This window comes from Schistocerca cancellata, chromosome 7 (genome assembly GCF_023864275.1).
Source record: "Schistocerca cancellata isolate TAMUIC-IGC-003103 chromosome 7, iqSchCanc2.1, whole genome shotgun sequence".
Lineage (NCBI taxonomy): Eukaryota > Metazoa > Arthropoda > Insecta > Orthoptera > Acrididae > Schistocerca > Schistocerca cancellata.
Genome location: NC_064632.1, coordinates 62,302,521 through 62,322,173, shown reverse-complemented (window position 1 = coordinate 62,322,173; position 19,653 = coordinate 62,302,521).

Below are 19,653 nucleotides of genomic sequence, written 5' to 3'. Positions count from 1 at the left end.
CGACGAAAGATCCGTACCAAAAGTTGCACATGTCACGCCAATATTCAAGGAAGGCAGTAGCAGTAATCTACTAAATTACAGGTCCATATCATTACCGTCGAAATGCAGCAGGATTTAGGAACATATATTGAGTTCGAGCATTATTAATTACCTCGAAGAGAACGGCCTATTGACACACAATCAACAAGAATTTAGAAAACATCGTTCTCGTGAAACACAACTAGCTCTTCACTCTTACGAAATGTTGAGCGCTATTGACAAGGGATTTCAAATTCATTTCGTATTTCTAGATTTCGGGAGAGTTTTTGACACTGTACCACACAAGCGGCTTGTAATGAAATTGCATGCTTATGGAATATCGTCTCAGTTACGTGACTGGGTTCCTGATTTGCTGTCAGAGAGGTCACGGTTCGTAAAAACTGGCTGAAAGTCATCGAGTAACACAGAAGTGATTTCTGGCATCCCCCAAGGTAGTGTTATAAACCCTTTGCTGTTCCTTATCTATATAAACGATTTAGAAGTCAATCTGAGCAGCCGTCTTACGTTGTTTGCAGATGATGCTGTCGTTTATCGACTAGTAAAGTCATCAGATGATCAAAACAAATTGCAAAACGATACAGAAAAGATAACTCTATGGTGCGAAAATTGGCAATTGACCCTAAACAACTAAAAGTGTGAGGTCATCCTCATGACTGCTGAAAGGAATCCGTTAAACTTCGGTTACACGATAAAGCAGTCAAATCTAAAGACCGTAAATTCAGATAAATATCTAGGAATTACAGTTACGAACAACTTAAATTGAAAGGAACACATAGAAAATGTCGTGGTGAAGGCTATCCAAAGACTGCGTTTTATTGGCATGACACATAGGAAATGTGACAGATATACTAGACAGCCCACTCTACACTTGTCCGTCCACTTTTAGAATATGCTTCACGGTATGGGATCCTTACCAGACAGAATTAACGGAGTACATAAAAGTTCAAAGAAGGACAGTACGTTTTGTATTATCGCGGAATAGGGGAGAGAGTGTCACTGAAATGATACAGGATTTCGGATGGACATCATTAAAATAAAGGCGTTTTTCGTTGCGGTGGAATCTTCTCACGAGATTTCAGTCACCAACTTTCTCCTCCGAATGCGAAAATATTGTGTTGACGCCGACTTACATAGTCAGAAACGATCACCATAATAAAATAAGCCGAGCGGTCCAGGGCGCTGCAGTCATAGACTGTGCGGCTGGTCCCGGCGGAGATTCGAGTCCTCCTTCGGGCATGGGTGTGTGTGTTTGTCCTTAGGTTAATTTAGGTTAAGTAGTGTGTAAGCTTAGGGACTGATGACCTTAGCAGTTAAGTCCCATAAGATATGACACACATTCGAACATTTTGAACAATAAAATAAGGTAAATCAGAACTCGGACGGAAAGGTATAGGTGTTGCTTCCCTGCGCGCTGTACGAGGTTGGAATGATAGAGAATTATTGTGAAGTTGGTTCGATGAATCTTCCGCCACGCACTTAACTGTGATTTACGGAGTATCCATGTAGGTGTAGATGTAGACCATTCTCATGGTTGGACATAATTTTCACGTAAAACCTTTCATCCCCCTTACTGCTGTCAATGAGCTGACATTGCAATTTTCCTCGCTAAATCTATACATCCCTTGCGATCGGACAAAATGATTTTTTCTTTGCACATATCGGAGCTCTGATCTCAGTAACTTAACACTGCAACATATACACATTTCAGAGAAGCAGTGCAGTTATCGTTTGTACCCTATGTGTGCTGCCACCTACTGCCAGGTACTCCATATCAGCGAGCTCCGCAGTCATGAGGCATAGTAAGAGAGCACAATGGGGCGCTCCGTGGAACTCACGGGCTTCGAACGTGGTCAGGTGATTGGGTGTCACTTGTGTCATACGTCTGTAGCAAGATTTCCACGCTCTTAAACATCCCTAGATCCACTGTTTCCGGTGTGATAGTGAAGTGGAAACGTGAAGGGGCACATACAGCACAAAAGCGTACAGGCCGACCTCTTGTGCTGAATGACAGAGACCGCCGACAGTTGAAAAGGGCCGTAATGTATAATAGGCAGACATCTAACCAGACCGTTGTTGTTGTTGTCTTCAGTCCTGAGACTGGTTTGATGCAGCTCTCCATGCTACTCTATCCTGTGCAAGCTTCTTCATCTCCCAGTACCTACTGCAACCTACATCCTTCTGAATCTGCTTAGTGTATTCATCTCTTGGTCTCCCCCCGCGATTTTTACCCTCCACGCTGCCTTCCAATACTAAATTGGTGATCCCTTGATGCCTCAGAACATGTCCTACCAACCGATCCCTTCTTCTGGTCAAGTTGTGCCACAAACTTCTCTTCTCCCCAGTCCTATTCAATACTTCCTCATTAGTTACGTGATCTACCCATCTAATCTTCAGCATTCTTCTGTAGCACCACATTTCGAAAGCTTCTATTCTCTTCTTGTCCAAACTATTTACCGTCCATGTTTCACTTCCATACATGGCTACACTCCATACAAATACTTTCAGAAATGACTTCCTGACACTTAAATCTATACTCGATGTTAACAAATTTCTCTTCTTCAGAAACGCTTTCCTTGCCATTGCCAGTCTACATTTTATATCCTCTCTACTTCGACCATCATCAGTTATTTTGCTCCCCAAATAGCAAAACTCCTTTACTACTTTAAGTGTCTCATTTCCTAATCTAATACCCTCAACATCACCCGACTTAATTCGACTACATTCCATTATCCTCGTTTTGCTTTTGTTGATGTTCATCTTATATCCTCCCTTCAAGACACCATCCATTCCGTTCAACTGCTCTTCCAAGTCCTTTGCTGTCTCTGACAGAATTACAATGTCATCGGCGAACCTCAAAGTTTTTATTTCTTCTCCATGGATTTTAATACCTACTCCAAATTTTTCTTTTGTTTCCTTTACTGTTTGCTCAATATACAGATTGAATAACATTGGGAAGAGGCTACAACCCTGTCTCACTCCCTTCCCAACCGCTGCTTCCCTCTCATGCCCCTCGACTCTTATAACTGCCATCTGGTTTCGGTACAAATTGTAAATAGCCTTTCGCTCCCTGTATTTTACCCTTGCCACCTTTAGAATGTGGAAGACAGTATTCCAGTCAACATTGTCAAAAGCTTTCTCTAAGTCCAGACCATCACACAGGAATTCCAAACTGCATCAGGATCCACTGCAAGTACTACGACAGTTAGGCGTGAAGTGAGAAAACTTGGATTTCATGGTCTAGCGGCTGCGCATAAGCCACACATCACGCTGGTAAACACCGAACGGCGCATCGCTTGGTGTAAGGAGCGTAAACATTGGACGATTGAACAGTGGGAAAACGTTGTGTGGAAGGACGAATCACGGTACACAATGAGGCGATACGATGGCAGGGTGTGGGTATGGCGAATGCCCCGTGAACGTCATCTGCCAGTGTTTATAGTCCCAACAGTAAAATTCGGAGGCGGTGGTGTTATGGTGTGGACGTGTTTTTCATGGAGAGGGCTTGCAACCCTTGTTGTTTTGCGTAGCACTATCACAGCACAGGCCTACAATGATGTTTTAAGCACATTCTTGCTCCCCACTGTTGAAGAGCAATTCGGGGATGGAGATTGCATCTTTCAACACGATCGACCACCTGTACATAATGCACGACCTGTGGTGGAGTGGTTACATGACAATAACATCCTTGTAATGGACTAGCCTGCACAGAGTCCTGACCTGAATCCTATAGAACACCTTTGGGATGTTTGGGAACGCCGACTTCGTACCAGGCCTCACCGACCGACATCGATACCTCTCCTCAGTGCAGCACTACGTGAAGAATGGGCTGTCATTCCCCAACAAACCTTCCAGCACCTGATTGAACGTATGCGGCGAGAGTGGAAGCTGTTATCAAAGCTAGGGCTCGGTCAATACCATTTTGAATTCCAGCATTACCGATGGAGGGCGCCACGAATTTGTAAGTCATTTTCAATCAGGTGTCCGGATACTTTTGATCACATGGTGTATGTATATAGCACTCGAAAATATTATGGTGTGTCCACACTCATACGGGCTAGGTGTCTCGATTATCCTCAGTTCTAGGAAATTATTTTACGTTAAGTCTTCCAGTCAGCGCTTCCGGAAGGTGCTGCATGCCACCAATACTCTCTCAAGCAAGTGTTGTGAAGCACAGGCATCCGGCACTGTGTGATAACCAACAGCACTCCTGTGGACAGTAGGTTGGAAAGACATCACCAGTATGGGTTGGTGTACTATAATAAACATCGCAATCGATAGTGTAACAAAGAACATCTGGGGACTGCTTAGAGGAGCCGATGAGAGGACCTTCTGTTCAACTATTTTGTTGCAGTCGTATTTTCCGTCGTGTTTGTACACTATAGCAGATCCAATTGAACCCTTGCAGCCGCGCGGGTCTAACCGATAGGTCTAGGGCGCTGCAAAAAAAAAAATGGTTCAAATGGCTCTGAGCACTATGGGACTTAACATCTATGGTCATCAGTCCCCTAGAACTTAGAACTTCTTAAACCTAACTAAGCTAAGGACATCACACAACACCCAGTCATCACGAGGCAGAGAAAATCCCTGACTCCGCCGGGAATCGAACCCGGGAACCCGGGCGCGGTATGAGGCGCTGCAGTCATGGTCTGTGCGGCTGATACCAGTGGAGGTTCGAATCCTCGCTCGGGCATGGGTGTGTGTAAGTTTGTCCTTAGGGTAATTTAGGTTAAGCAGTGTACCAGCGGAGGTTCGAATCCTCCCTCGGGCATGGGTGTGTGTATTTGTCCTTAGGATAATTTAAGTTAAGCAGTGTGTAAGCTTAGGGACTGATGACCTTAGCAGTTAAGTCCCTTAAGATTTCACACACATTTGAACATATTTTTGAACCCTTGCATTGCCATATTGTGCAGCCAATTACGAAATGAATCTGTCACCCCTTACGGTCGGATGCACTCCTCAATGCGTTGAAATCACAATTCACCATGTCAAATCTATTCTCCCCTGATTACTAGACTTATGTAATTCTTTTACATGAATAGTAGTCTGACCACTTCTCACTGGTGACATATCGGAACATACGCTACACTATCTTTACCCTGAAGCAGTATTGCATTTCTATAAGTGGTTAGCACACTGGACTCGCATTCGGGAGGACGACGGTTCAATCCCGTCTCCAGCCATCCTGATTTAGGTTTTCCGTGATTTCCCTAACTTGCTTCAGGCAAATGCCGGGATGGTTCCTTTGAAAGGGCACGGCCGATTTCCTTCCCCATCCTTCCCTCACCCGAGCTTGCGCTCCGTCTCTAATGACCTCGTTGTCGACGAGTCGTTAAACACTAATCTCCTCCTCCTTGCATTTCTATAGGTGTACAGCGTCCGAAAAAAGCGGGTAGAGAAAAGTTTGCATACCATAATGTTATCGCAAAACTGTTCTGTATCGAGTCTAAGCACATTTTAAGTTCCTCTTGCCAAGCACCGTACCTGTTAAACACTTTGGAGGAGTAACATCACGCGACGGATCTGATGCAGCCGGCAGAACTGGGCTTTTCACGAAAAAAAGAAATAACCTGTTAGAGTGTCGTACAAAGATTTTATTTATTACATATGCGATAATATGATGACTTAATGATACATACTAAACATGTGTCTGTTTAGATACTGTAACACGTGTGTTGAAGCTGAATTTTCAAAACGAATACCATGTTATGCAGAAACCTCCTATAGGCTTTAATGCAAAGCATGCTTTATTCCAAGCTTGCAATAGACTCCTGTCTGTCACTACAGTTGACCAACTGCGCCTGACTGAACATCCGCTATGAGTCCACCGTCATTCAGTTATTCAACTTCACGTACGTGCACGGTGTCTGTGAATGTGGTGATTCTATTGAAGGCTAGGAGGAACAGTAGCAGCACCGTGATTCTTGTGGTGGGTTTGAGCAGTGGTAGTGAGTGTATTGTGCATAGTATGGTCGCGGATGCTGTGGTTCATGCTTTGGTTATCGCTGTTTCAAAGCTATTAAAGGGGAATAGTGACTGCACGACTCTGCTTTATTCAAGAACACATATGTTACGATACTTAGCCTTGAGGACTACGAATTCGCTGAGAAAAGCGAATATTACTGCTTACAACCAATTTTAGAGGGAGAAATCATGAAATGTGCGTTATATGCTCTCGGATATTTATACGAAAGTGATTAAGGATCGTCACCACTTGAATGCTCTTGATTACTACATGTTCCCTACTCAACTTATACCATTACTATGTGCTATATGGTCCAGATTCAATTTGCTACCTGGTGTGTTTAAGAGGGATGAGCTCAAGTCAAAGTATGAGCCCTGCTTTAAGCACTATGACTCAAATGCAAGATGCCGGATTGATGGACTACCATCGATTAAAATATATTGTGTTGGTGGTATAACTTAAATTGTCAATAATAAATCATAATATCTGTTCTGTAGTCGCAAAAGCCAAGTGAGATGCTACTGCTTTCTTTAATAACCTATTGCTTTACATATGTTAAATATGTATCATCGAGTCATCATATCCTCGCATATGTAACAAAAAGAATCTCTGCATGATGCTCTAAAAGGTTTCGTAACAAACCCAGTTTTGCCGGCTGCATCAGATCCGTTTCATGCTGTTCCTGCTCCGAAGCGTTAAACAGGTTTTTTTTTCTTTATTGTTATTTTAAACACCTTGTACAAAGGTGGGCTGTCAACAGCATCGTACGCTGCTCTTCAGCCGCGAGTGGTACAATAAATGACATAAAGTAGTGACACATAATACAATAAAAATGGCGGGTAAAAACTGTAGACACAAAATCAAGATACATGAAGCTGTTCACGCTGGACAAGAAAAAACACTAAAACCTGTTGACACGGCGCACATAACATGGAGGACGGCTACGGCACACGTGAACAGTGGTGGCGTGACGGCGAAAGAACACTAAACACAAACGAAGGCACACACACGAGACACTGATGGCGATGATCTCCGGCGCGCGAATGTTCACTGAGCGTGTGCGAGTCCGGGGACCTGCCAAGAGAGGAGGAGGAGGAAGGGGAGTGGGAGAGGGAGAGGGGGAGAGCAGAGATGCCATGTGCAGGGGAGAGAGGTGGAGGGAGGAAGGGGGAGGGGAAGCCCGGGGGAAGACGGGCGGAGGAAGGGGGATGGGGGAAAAGGAAAGAGAAGGGAGGGAGGGTGCCTAAAGGAAAGGACACAGGAAATGGGGGGGAGGTTCAAAGTTGATAGGAGGGGTAGATGGAGGGGAGGAGGACATCATCAGGGAGGGGGAGCTGGCGGAAGCCACCTTGGGAGAGGGTAAGGAGGGTGGAGAGATGGAGACCGGGTGGGGTGTGGGAATACAGGCGCGGCAGCGGGCGGGAGTGGGAGGGGATGGGTGAGACAAGCGGGTGAGGAGGATCGAGTTTGTGGGAGGTGTACAGGATCCGTATCCTTTCAAGGAAAAGGAGGAGGTGGGGGAAGGGGATGAGATTGTACAGGATCCGCGTGGGGGAGGGGAGACGGATGCGATAGGCAAGGCGGAGAGCATGGCGTTCAAGGATTTGGAGGGATTTATAAAAGGTAGGGGGGGCGGAGATCCAGGCCGGATGGGCGTAACAAAGGATAGGGCGGATGAGGGATTTATAGGTGTGGAGGATGGTGGAAGGGTCCAGACCCCACGTACGGCCGGAAAGGAGCTTGGAGTCGGGAGCGTGCCTTGGCTTGGATTTTCCGGAGATGGGGAGTCCAGGAGAGGCGACGGTCGAGGGTGACGCCAAGGTACTTAAGGGTGGGAGTGAGGGCGATAGGACGGCCATAGATGGTTAGATAGAACTCAAGGAGGCGGAAGGAAGGGGTGGTTTTGCCTACAATGATCGCCTGTTAAACAGGTACGGTGCTCAGCAAGAAGAACTTAAAATGTGCTTAGCCCCGACAAAGAACAGTTTTTCGATAACATTATGGCATGCAAACATTTCTCTACCCGTTTGCTTGGCCCTTGAAAATTAATTCCGAATGCACATACTCTAATAAATAGGGTGGTTCATTCATAGTCACCGGGCCAAATATCTCACGAAATAAGCATCAAACGAAAAATCTACCAAGAACGGAACTCGTGTAGCTTGAAGGGGGAAACCAGATGGCACTATGGTTGGCCCGCTAGATGGCGCTGCCATAGGTCAAACGAATATCAACTGCGTTTTTTTAAATAGGAACCCCCATTTTTATTACATATTCGTTTAGTACGTAAATAAATATGAATGTTTTAGTTGGACCACTTTTATCGCTTTGTAATAGAAGGCGCTGTAATAGTCACAAACGTATAAGTACGAGGTATCACGTAACATTCCGCCAGTGCGGACGGTATTTGCTTCGTGACACATTACCCGTGTTAAAATGGACCATTTACCAATTGCGGAAAAGGTCAATATCGTGTTGATATATGCCTGTTGTGATCAAAATGCCCAACGGGCGTGTGCTATGTATGCTGCTCGTTATTCGGAACATCATCCAAGTGTCCGGACCGTTCGCCGGATAGTCACGTTATTTAAGGAAACAGGAAGTGTTCAGCCACATGTGAAGCGTCAACCACGACCTGCAACAAATGATGATGCCCAAGTAGGTGTTTTAGCTGCTGTCGCAGCTAATCCACACATCAGCAGCATACAAATTGCGCGAGAATCGGGAATCCCAAAAACGTCGGTGTTGAGAATGCTACGTCAACATCGATTGCACCCGTACCATATTTCTATGCACCAGGAACAGCATGGCGACGACTTTAAACGTCGTGTACAGTTCAGCTACTGGGCACAAGAGAAATTACGGGACGGTGACACATTTTTTGCACGTGTTCTATTTAGCGACAAAGCGTCATTCACCAACAACGGTAACGTAAACCGGCATCATATGCACTATTGGGCAACGGAAAATCCACGATGGCTGCGACAAGTGGAACATCAGCGACCTTGGTGGGTTAATGTATGGTGCGGCATTATGGGAGAAAGGATAATTGGCCCCCAATTTATCGATGGCAATCTAAATAGCGCAATGTATGCTGATTTCTTACATAATGTTCTACCGATGTTACTAAAAGATGTTTCACAGCATGACAGAATGGTGATGTACTTCCAACATGACGGATGTCCGGCACATAGCTCGCGTGCGGTTGAAGCGGTATTGAATAGCATATTTCATGACAGGTGGATTGGTCGTCGAAGCACCATACCATGGCCTGTACGTTCACCGGATCTGACGTCCCCGGATTTCTTTCTGTGGGGAAAAAAAATGGTTCAAATGGCTCAGAGCACTATGGGACTCAACTGCTGTGGTCATCAGTCCCCTAGAAATTAGAACTACTTAAACCTAACTAACCTAAGGACATCACACACACCCATGCCCGAAGCAGGATTCGAACCAGCGACCGTAGCAGCAGCGGGGCTCCGAACTCGAGCGTTTGAACCGCACAGCCCCCTCGGCCGGCTCTGTGGGGAAAGTTGAAGGATATTTGCCATCGTGATCCACCGACAACGGCTGACAACATGCGTCAGCGCATTGTCAATGCGTGTGCGAACATTACGGAAGACGAACTATTCGCTGTTGACAGGAATGTCGTTACACGTATTGCCAAACGCACTGAGGTTGACGGACATCATTTTGAGGATTTATTGCATTAATGTGGTATTTGTGGCACAACTTGACCATAAGAAGGGATCGGTTGATAGGACATGTTCTGAGGGATCAAGGGATCACCAATTTAGTATTGGAGGGCAGCGTGGAGGGTAAAAATCGTAGGGGGAGACCAAGAGATGAATACACTAAGCAGATTCAAAAGGATGTAGGTTGCAGTAGGTACTGGGAGATGAAGAAGCTTGCACAGGATAGAGTAGCATGGAGAGCTGCATCAAACCAGTCTCAGGACTGAAGACCACAACAACAACAACAACATGTGGTATTTACAGGTAATCACGCTGTAACAGCATGCGTTCTCAGAAATGATAAGTTCACAAAGGTACATGTATCACATTGGAACAACCGAAATAAGAGTTCAAACGTACCTACGTTCTGTATTTTAATTTAAAAACCTACCTGTTACCAAGTGTTCGTCCAAAATTGTGAGCCATATGTTTGTGACTATTACAGCGCCATCTATCACAAAGCGAAAGAAATGGTCAAACTAAAACTTTTATATTTCTTTACGTACTACACGAATATGTAATAAAAATGGGGGTTACTATTTCAAAAAAAAAAAAAAAGAACGCAGTTGATATCCGTTTGACCTATGGCAGCGCCATCTAGCTCGCCAACCATAGAGCCATCTGGTTTCCCCCTTCAAGCTAGACGATTTTCGTCCTTTGTCGTTTTTTCGTTTGACGCTTATATCGTGAGATATTTGGCCCGGTCACGACCAATGGACCACCCTGTATTGCACTCGGAATGTTGCCTTTGTATTGTATTGTATTGTATTGACTGGGGACCTAGAAACGACGGAGAGGGTTCATCCCGGCGCAGCTCTTAGTGGTTCACAACCGCACTAAAGGCTACAGCAGCTTACTCACCCCACCGCCGCTCCACACCAAACACAGGGTTATTGTGCTTTTCGGCCTCCAGTGGACCTCTCATAACAGACGAGTGTAAACCCAATGTTTGCGTGATAGAGTAATTATGGTGAATTCGTACGTGGAGAAAGCGTTTGCGCAGCAATCGCCGACATAGTGTAACTGAGGTGGAATAAAGAGAACCAGCCCGCATTCGCCGAGGCAGATGGAAAACCGTCTCAAAAACCATCCACAGACTGGCCGGCACACCGCACGACTAACCGGGCGGGCAATGATGCCTTACTCGAGAAATTTGTGTGACCTGGATGTTAGGTGTTCGATAAGTGTGCGTTTAAACCTAGCGTAAGACTCAAATGCACTAACACAAACTCCAACTTGGCGGTCCGAATATATAAGACGCCACTGTATTGGCTGGATTTACAAGTATCAAAAATACGAAAAGGTTACGTGGACGTGGCGAAATCGACAAAATAAAAAAGACGCGACGGCTTTTTTAATTGTAATTACACCCTTTATTATTCGAAAAATATAACGACGACATGCAGAGGAAGGGGGTGCGTGTCTGCTACTGGGCAGTGCGTAACGAAACCCAGGTGGTGCTCATGTGGACGTATCAAAAACTTTTTCGGGCACTGTACAGCTACAGGGTGTTTCAAAAATGACCGGTATATTTGAAACGGCAACAAAAACTAAACGAGCAGCGATAGAAATACACCGTTTGTTGCAATATGCTTGGGACAACAGTACATTTTCAGGCGGACAAACTTTCGAAATTACAGTAGTTACAATTTTCAACAACAGATGGCGCTGCAAGTGATGTGAAAGATATAGAAGACAATGCAGTCTGTGGGTGCGCCATTCCGTACGTCGTCTTTCTGCTGTAAGCGTGTGCTGTTCACAACGTGCAAGTGTGCTGTAGACAACATGGTTTATTCTTTAGAACAGAAGATTTTTCTGGTGTTGGAATTCCACCGCCTAGAACACGGTGTTGTTGCAACAAGACGAAGTTTTCAACGGAGGTTTAATGTAACCAAAGGACCGAAAAGCGATACAATAAAGGATCTGTTTGAAAAATTTCAACGGACTGGGAACGTGACGGATGAACGTGCTGGAAAGGTAGGGAGACCGCGTACGGCGACCACAGAGGGCAACGCGCAGCTAGTGCAGCAGGTGATCCAACAGCGGCGTCGGGTTTCCGTTCGCCGTGTTGCAGCTGCGGTCCAAATGACGCCAACGTCCACATATCGTCTCATGCGCCAGAGTTTACACCTCTATCCATACAAAATTCAAACGCGGCAACCCCACAGCGCCGCTACCATTGCTGCACGAGAGACATTCGCCAACGATATAGTGCACAGGATTGATGACGGCGATATGCATGTGGGCAGCATTTGGTTTACTGACGAAGCTTATTTTTACCTGGACGGCTTCGTCAACAAACAGAACTGGCGCGTATGGGGAACCGAAAAGCCCCATGTTGCAGTCCCATCGTCCCTGCATCCTCAAAAAGTACTGGTCTGGGCCGCCATTTCTTCCAAAGGAATAATTGGCCCATTTTTCAGATCCGAAACGATTACTGCACCACGCTATCTGGACATTCTTCGTGAATTTGTGGCGGTACAAACTGCCTTAGACGACACTGCGAACACCTCGTGGTTTATGCAAGATGGTGCCCGGCCACATCGCACGGCCGACGTCTTTAATTTCCTGAATGAATATTTCGATGATCGTGTGATTGCTTTGGGCTATCCGAAACATACAGGAGGCGGCGTGGATTGGCCTCCCTATTCGCCAGACATGAACCCCTGTGATTTCTTTCTGTGGGGACACTTGAAAGACCAGGTGTACCGCCAGAATCCAGAAACAATTGAACAGTGAAGCAGTACATCTCATCTGCATGTGAAGCCATTCCGCCAGACACGTTGTCAAAGGTTTCGGGTAATTTCATTCAGAGACTACGCCATATTATTGCTACGCATGGTGGATATGTGGAAAATATCGTACTATAGAGTTTCCCAGACCGCAGCGCCATCTGTTGTTGAAAATTGTAGCTACTGTAATTTCGAAAGTTTGTCTGCCTGAAAATGTACTGTTGTCCCAAGCATATTGCAACAAACGGTGTATTTCTATCGCTGCTTGTTTAGTTTTTATTGCCGTTTCAAATATACCGGTCATTTTTGAAACACCCTGTATGATTGATGGTAAGAAATGCAACGCTCCTTGAACGTAAAAGTAGTATGGCTTATGTTCCGACATATCGCCCGACGTTTGTGGGAAGTGATCAGACTACTATTCATGTAAAAGGATTACGTATGTCTAGTCGTAAGGGGAGAGTAGATTTGAAATGGTCAATCGTGATTTCAAGTCATTAACGAGTATATTTGACCGTAAGGGATGACAGATTCATTTCGTAATTAGCTGCACAGTATGGCAATGGAAGGGTTCAATTGGATCTGCTATAGTGAACGAACACGACGGGCAATACTGTTGTAACAAAATGGGTAAACACAACGTCCCCTCATCGGTTTCCCTAAGCATATCCTCACGTGTCCTTTGTTGCATATCGACTGCGATGTTTATGACAGTACACCAACCAATATCGGTGATGTCTTGCCAACCTTTTCATCCGTAGGAGTGCAGTTGGTTATCACATAGTACCGGACGCCCGTGACTCACAACACTTGCTTGAGAGAGCCTTGGCGGGACGCAGCACCTTCCGGGAGTGCTGTCTGGAAGACTTAAACGTAAAATAATTTCCTAGAACTGAGGATAATCGAGACACCTAGCCAGTGTTCAAATGGTTCAAGTGGCTCTGAGCACTATGGGACTTAACTTATGAGGTCATCAGTCCCCTAGAACTTAGAACTACTTAAACCTAACTAACCTAAGGACATCACACACATCCATGACCGAGGCAGGATTCGAACCTGCGACCGTAGCGGTCTCTCCTAGCCAGTGTGAGTGTGGACATACCATAATATTTTCGGATGCTATACATATAAACGATAACTGCTCTGCTTTTCTGAAATGTGTAAATATTGCAGTGTAATGTTACTGGGGTCAGTGTTCTGATATGTGCAAAGAAAATCCGATCGTAAGGGATGTATGGATTTGACGAGGAAAATTGCGATTTCAGCTGATCGATAGCAGTAAGGGGTGTAACGTACCCTCTCTCTGTTTCGGTTTATTTTTGTTATTGTAGTTGTAGAGATATGAAATTATTGTAGCGGTTTGCTTAGTCAGCCGTTACTTCGGAATTTTTTGACATTAAATGGAGCCTGAAACTTGCGTAATAAATACTTCGCGTGAAGTGCTATTTGCGGCATAAACAAAAATTAATTGCGGAGATGCAGTCCACAGAATACTAACAGAAAAGCTTTAGAACAATGCGCACGACTGACTAGACACATTCAGAGGGTACATACATTCGCGTACGAGTGGTTGCGATCTGATGAGAAAGAACTATCTTAATTTTTTTTTTTTTGTAAAATAATTACGTCGTAACACACTCGGAGATTGCGAACGTACAATCAGGGTAGAGGCACGTGCTTTCTATCATTCCCCGTGGCCTGGGTAAAAGAATTACAATTATTTAAATTTAAGAATATTTCTTTTTCAATCGGACTCCTATTTTTATACGAAAAGGAAGATTGCAGGTTCTGAATGTCTCGGCAAAAACACATCTAAATTAATCTTAGCGGCCACCAAAGGAAAGTGGTGAGCACAATCACGTACCTCTATTGTTGAGCAGCGCCGTCGTAAAGATCGTCGCCTCCATCTAAAATTCGCCTTCTCGAATTAACAGAATAATTTGTACTCGATTGGTATGGGATTTAGGCTTGATCTTGGCAGAAATTATAAAACATATTTTTCATCATTTAACACCTTCATTTAACACACACATAGACATGAAACTATACAGTACGTCTTTACGCCAGCACATCAGAACAAAAAGGTAGTTAATACTAGAAGTAATAAAAGAAACTCGAAATTAGTCCTTTGTCTCTCAATGATAAAAAAGTTTTTTAGAGTATTCCTCTGGTATGACAGTCGAACAAATTTTCTTCCTGTATCTTTGAGATTAAATTGCAAGATTTTTTAGTTCCGTTTTACGTGGAAAATTATGTCCAGTTATATAAATAGTATACAGGGTGGTCCATTGATCGTGACCGGGTCAAATACCTCACGAAATAAGAGTCAAACGAAAAAACTACAAAGAACGAAACTCGTCTAGCTTGAAGGGGGAAACCAGATGGCGCTATGTTTGCCCGCTAGATGGGGATATCAACTGCGTTTTTTAAAATAGGATCCCCCATTTTTTATTACATATTCGTGTAGTAAGTAAAGAAATATGAATGTTTTAGTTGAACCACTTTTTTCGCTTTGCGGTAGATGGCGCTGTAATAGTCACAAACAAATGGCTCACAATTTTAGACGAACAGTTGGTAACAGGTAGGTTTGTTTGTTGGTACAGAACGTAGGTACGTTTGAACATTTTATTTCGGTTGTTCCAATGTGATACATGTACCACTTTTATGAACTTATCATTTCTGAGAACGCATGCTGTTACAGCGTGATTACCTGTAAATACCACATTAATGCAATAAATGCTCAGAATGATGTCCGTCAACCTCAATGCATTTCGCAATACGTTTAACGACATTCCCCTCAAAAGCGAGTAGTTCCCCTTCCGTAATGTTCGCACATGCATTGACAATGCGTTGACGCATGTTGTCAGGCGTTGTCGGTGGATCACAATAGCAAATATCCTTCAACTTTCCGCACAGAAAGAAATCCGGGGACGTCAGATCCGGTGAACTTGCGGACCATGGTATGGTGCTTCGACGAGCAATCCACCTGTCATGAAATATGCTGTTCAATACCGCTTCAACCGCACGCGAGCTATGTGCCGGACATCCATCATGCTGCAAGTACATCGCTATTCTGTCATGCAGTGAAACATCTTGTAGTAACATCGGTAAAACATTATGTAGGAAATCAGCATACATTGCACCATTTAGATTGCCATCGATAAATTGGGGGCCAATTATCCTTTCTCCCATAATGCCGCACCATACATTAACCCACCAAGGTCGCTGATGTTCCACTTGCCGCAGCCATCGTGGATTTTCCGTTGCCCAATAGTGGATATTACGCCGGTTTACTTTACCGCTGTTGGTGAATGACGCTTAGTCGCTAAATAGAACGCGTGCAAAAAATATGTCATCGTCCCGTAATTTCCCTTGTGCCCAGTGGCAGAACTGTACACGACGTTCAAAGTCGTCGCCATGCAATTCCTGGTGCATAGAAATATGGTACGGGTGCAATCGATATTGATGTAGCATTCTCAACACCGACGGTTTTGAGATTCCCGAATCTCGCGCAGTTTGTCTGCTGCTGATGTGCGGATTAGCCGCGACAGCAGCTAAAACACCTACTTGGACATCATTATTTGTTGCAGGTCGTGGTTGACCTTTGACATGTGGCTGAAGACTTCCTGTTTCCTTAAATAACGTAACTATCCGGCGAACAGTCCGGACACTTGGATGATGTCGTCCAGGATACCGAGCAGCATACTTAACACGCGCCCGTTGGGATTTTGATCACATTAGCAATAATCAACACGATATCGACCTTTTCCGCAGTTGGTAAACGGTCCATTTTAACGCGGGTAATGTATCACGAAGCAAATACCGTCCGCAGTGGCGGAATGTTACGTGATACCACGTACTTATACGTTTGTGACTATTACAGCGCCACCAGTCACAAAGCGAAAAAAGTGGTCCAACTTAAACATTCATATTTCTTTACGTACTACACGAATACGTAATAAAAAATGGTGGATCCTATTTTAAAAAGCGCAGTTGATATCCATTTGACCTATGGCAGCGCCATCTACCGAGCCAACCATAGCGCCATCTGGTTTCCCCCTTCAAGCTAGACGAGTTTCGTTCTTTGTAGGTTTTCGTTTGATGCTTATTTCGTGAGATATTTGGCCCGGTTACTATTAATGGACCAGCGTGTAGATGTATTTATATTTAAAGAGCCACAGCCGTCAAGAGGTGGCATTTCCGATATTTTGGTCATTGTAGAATGTAACCAGATTGGCGCTACAACTGTAATATTTAATTTTAATTACGCTGACAAATATGTGGCTGGTTCCCTAGGATGATTCTGCTTGGTGTGTGGGTGCGTAGGAGAGGTAGCCGGTGACTGGAAGGAACTGAAATTTCCGCCATAAGGCGGGAGCCATCTCTGAGCCTCCGAACCGGTAAGGCGGGGAACGAGGACGCAGTTGACCTAGCCATGTCCCCCTCTGGTCGGGTGAATGTGCGAACTAATACTCAGTATGTGTTGGATAGCGTTTGTGATAGCGTGTGTTTCGAGTATTCTGCGATTTTTATGTCGTTGTTTGGGAAGGTTCAGTATGGCGAGTGTCGGCGCTGGACGTATTGATAACATCCGAATTCCGACCACCCCGGTCCCCTCCGGCGGGCCGAGTCGAGGTGCAGACTGTTCGCCATCGCTGAGACGCGCGCCTCACAGCAGAAACTAGCGCTGCGCGACGTCAGACCTGGGGCGTTCCACGTGGACATCGCGACGCGAGTGCGCGGGATGTGCGAGTGTTCCAGGGATCTCCGACATCCAGCCGTGCTAACTGCTGCAACGGATTGCATCATAGTTTAAATTTGATGTGTTTAGTGCTTCTCAATACATCGCAGTGGAGTCTGCCTCGCAGCGGTATTTATTGTTGCCTCTATCCTATCACGCCGTAGGCCCTTCCTCCTCCTTCTGTAGCAGAGACACACAATTTAGGAATACTATAGTGCTTTAAAAACACAACCACAACGCCAGATTGTTTCCGATAGTGGTATTGTGAGCACGCATCTGTCTAGCTACTCCCGCAAACTGTTTAAGCGGGGTAGGACGTCAAACGGGCCGACTTGGAGCAGGAGAGGCACCACAGGACATTTTATTTTCTACTGTCTATACTTTCACAAATAAATTAATAAAACTTTATCAGCATGACCAGGAATGATTCAGCATTCACACTCAGAGCAGTGGAAGTGCAAAAACATAACAAAATAATTTTTTTTCAGATATGAAATTTCATCATTTTTTCATTTACTGTTGGCTGCATTTGTTGCTATAGGTACATTTTTCTTCACAAGTAAGAGAGATTCTTTGATGAATTTTGCACAGCATGCAAACCATACTTACAGGTGTATGAAACTCTAGAATTTTCCAAATCTATTAAAAACTGTGGTAAAAATTGAGATAATTAACTACAATATTTGATTTTTTTCTAAACATAAAGTTTAAAACGTAACAGCTCATTCATTTTTTCATAAATTAAATAGATTCTATAATTTCAGACACCTGAAAATGTGGTTTCTATGCTGTGCGAAATTCATCGAACAGTCTCTCATACTTATGAAGAAAAGTGTACCTGTAGCACCAAATGCAGCCAATAGTAAGTGAAAAAATGAGGAAATTTCACATGTAAAAAAAAATTATTTTGTTATGTTTTTGAACTTCCGCTGCTACGAGTGTGAATCCTGAATCCTTCCTGGTCATGCTGACAAAGTTTTATGAATTTACTTGTAAAAGTATAGACAGTAGAAATTAAAATGTCCTCTGGTGCCTCTCCTGCTCCAAGTCAGCCCGTTTGACGTCCTACACCCCTTAAGGACATAGCAAGCAAATGAGCTGAAATTGGAAATTTTCAGCTACCTCCAACTTTTTACCAAATGACACGACTGAGCCAGTATCCACCAGGATGAGGGATGGGGACAAAAATTTCGGAAGGGGTAAGAATAAGGTTTGGAAACAGGGCATTTGCAGAATCGATTCCCACCAAATATATGAGTCTTAGTATCCGCCAATATGATGCAAGGAAAAACTGGCTGCACACAAAGGGTATCGATTTAATTAATTAATCAGTCTGATAGAATGAGGGGATATTTCCAAGACATCCACAGCTGGGGACTGACCAGGTATCCACTACTTTGTTCAGAACAAAGGTAGGGTTTGTGTGGCACGTGACAGACACTCCCTGCTTCTTCTCATATGTCTTTGTTCCATCCGCTATAGGTTCCAAAGCATTGGAAGTATGAGAACAAAGGCATGTACCTACTACCAATGCCAGGTCTGCATGAGAGACGAGGAGGGCTGGGGAGGGGGATGGAAGGGCAGAAAGGTGGGGGGGGGGGACGTCTTGGTCTGTGAGTGTTTCCATATGTTGGTTCACACAGACAGGAAGCACCCACTTGAGGAAGAGAGAGATGAACAGAGAAAGAGGGAAGGAGAACATGTGTTTCAACATGAATTTCTCAGATATCAATATGAAAGAGTTGCCGCCACCTAATGTTTTGTTGGGAATTAGCACAACTTCCTGTCTGCGCTCCACACGAGTTGGTATTCTGTGCGTGGTAATATGTGAGAGACGGTTGGTGGTGAGGCACCCGCAGTGGACACTTGAATACACGAAGTGGCCAGTATGTCTGCATTTGGTGCAAAAGATTTTTACAGTGTAGTTACAGGGTGTTTCAAAAATGACCGGTATATTTGAAACGGCAATAAAAACTAAACGTGCAGCGATAGAAATACACCGTTTGTTGCAATATGCTTGGGACAACAGTACATTTTCAGGCGGACAAACTTTCGAAATTACAGTAGTTACAATTTTCAACAACAGATGGCGCTGCAAGTGATGTGAAAGATGTAGAAGACAACGCAGTCTGTGGGTGCGCCATTCTGTACGTCGTCTTTCTGCTGTAAGCATGTGCTGTTCACAACGTGCAAGTGTGCTGTGGACAACATGGTTTATTCCTTAGAACAGAGGATTTTTTTGGTGTTGGAATTCCACCGCCTAGAACACAGTGTTGTTGCAACAAGACGAAGTTTTCAACGGAGGTTTAATGTAACCAAAGGACCGAAAAGCGATACAATAAAGGATCTGTTTGAAAAATTTCAACGGACTGGGAACGTGACGGATGAACGTGCTGGAAAGGTAGGGCGACCGCGTACGGCAACCACAGAGGGCAACGCGCAGCT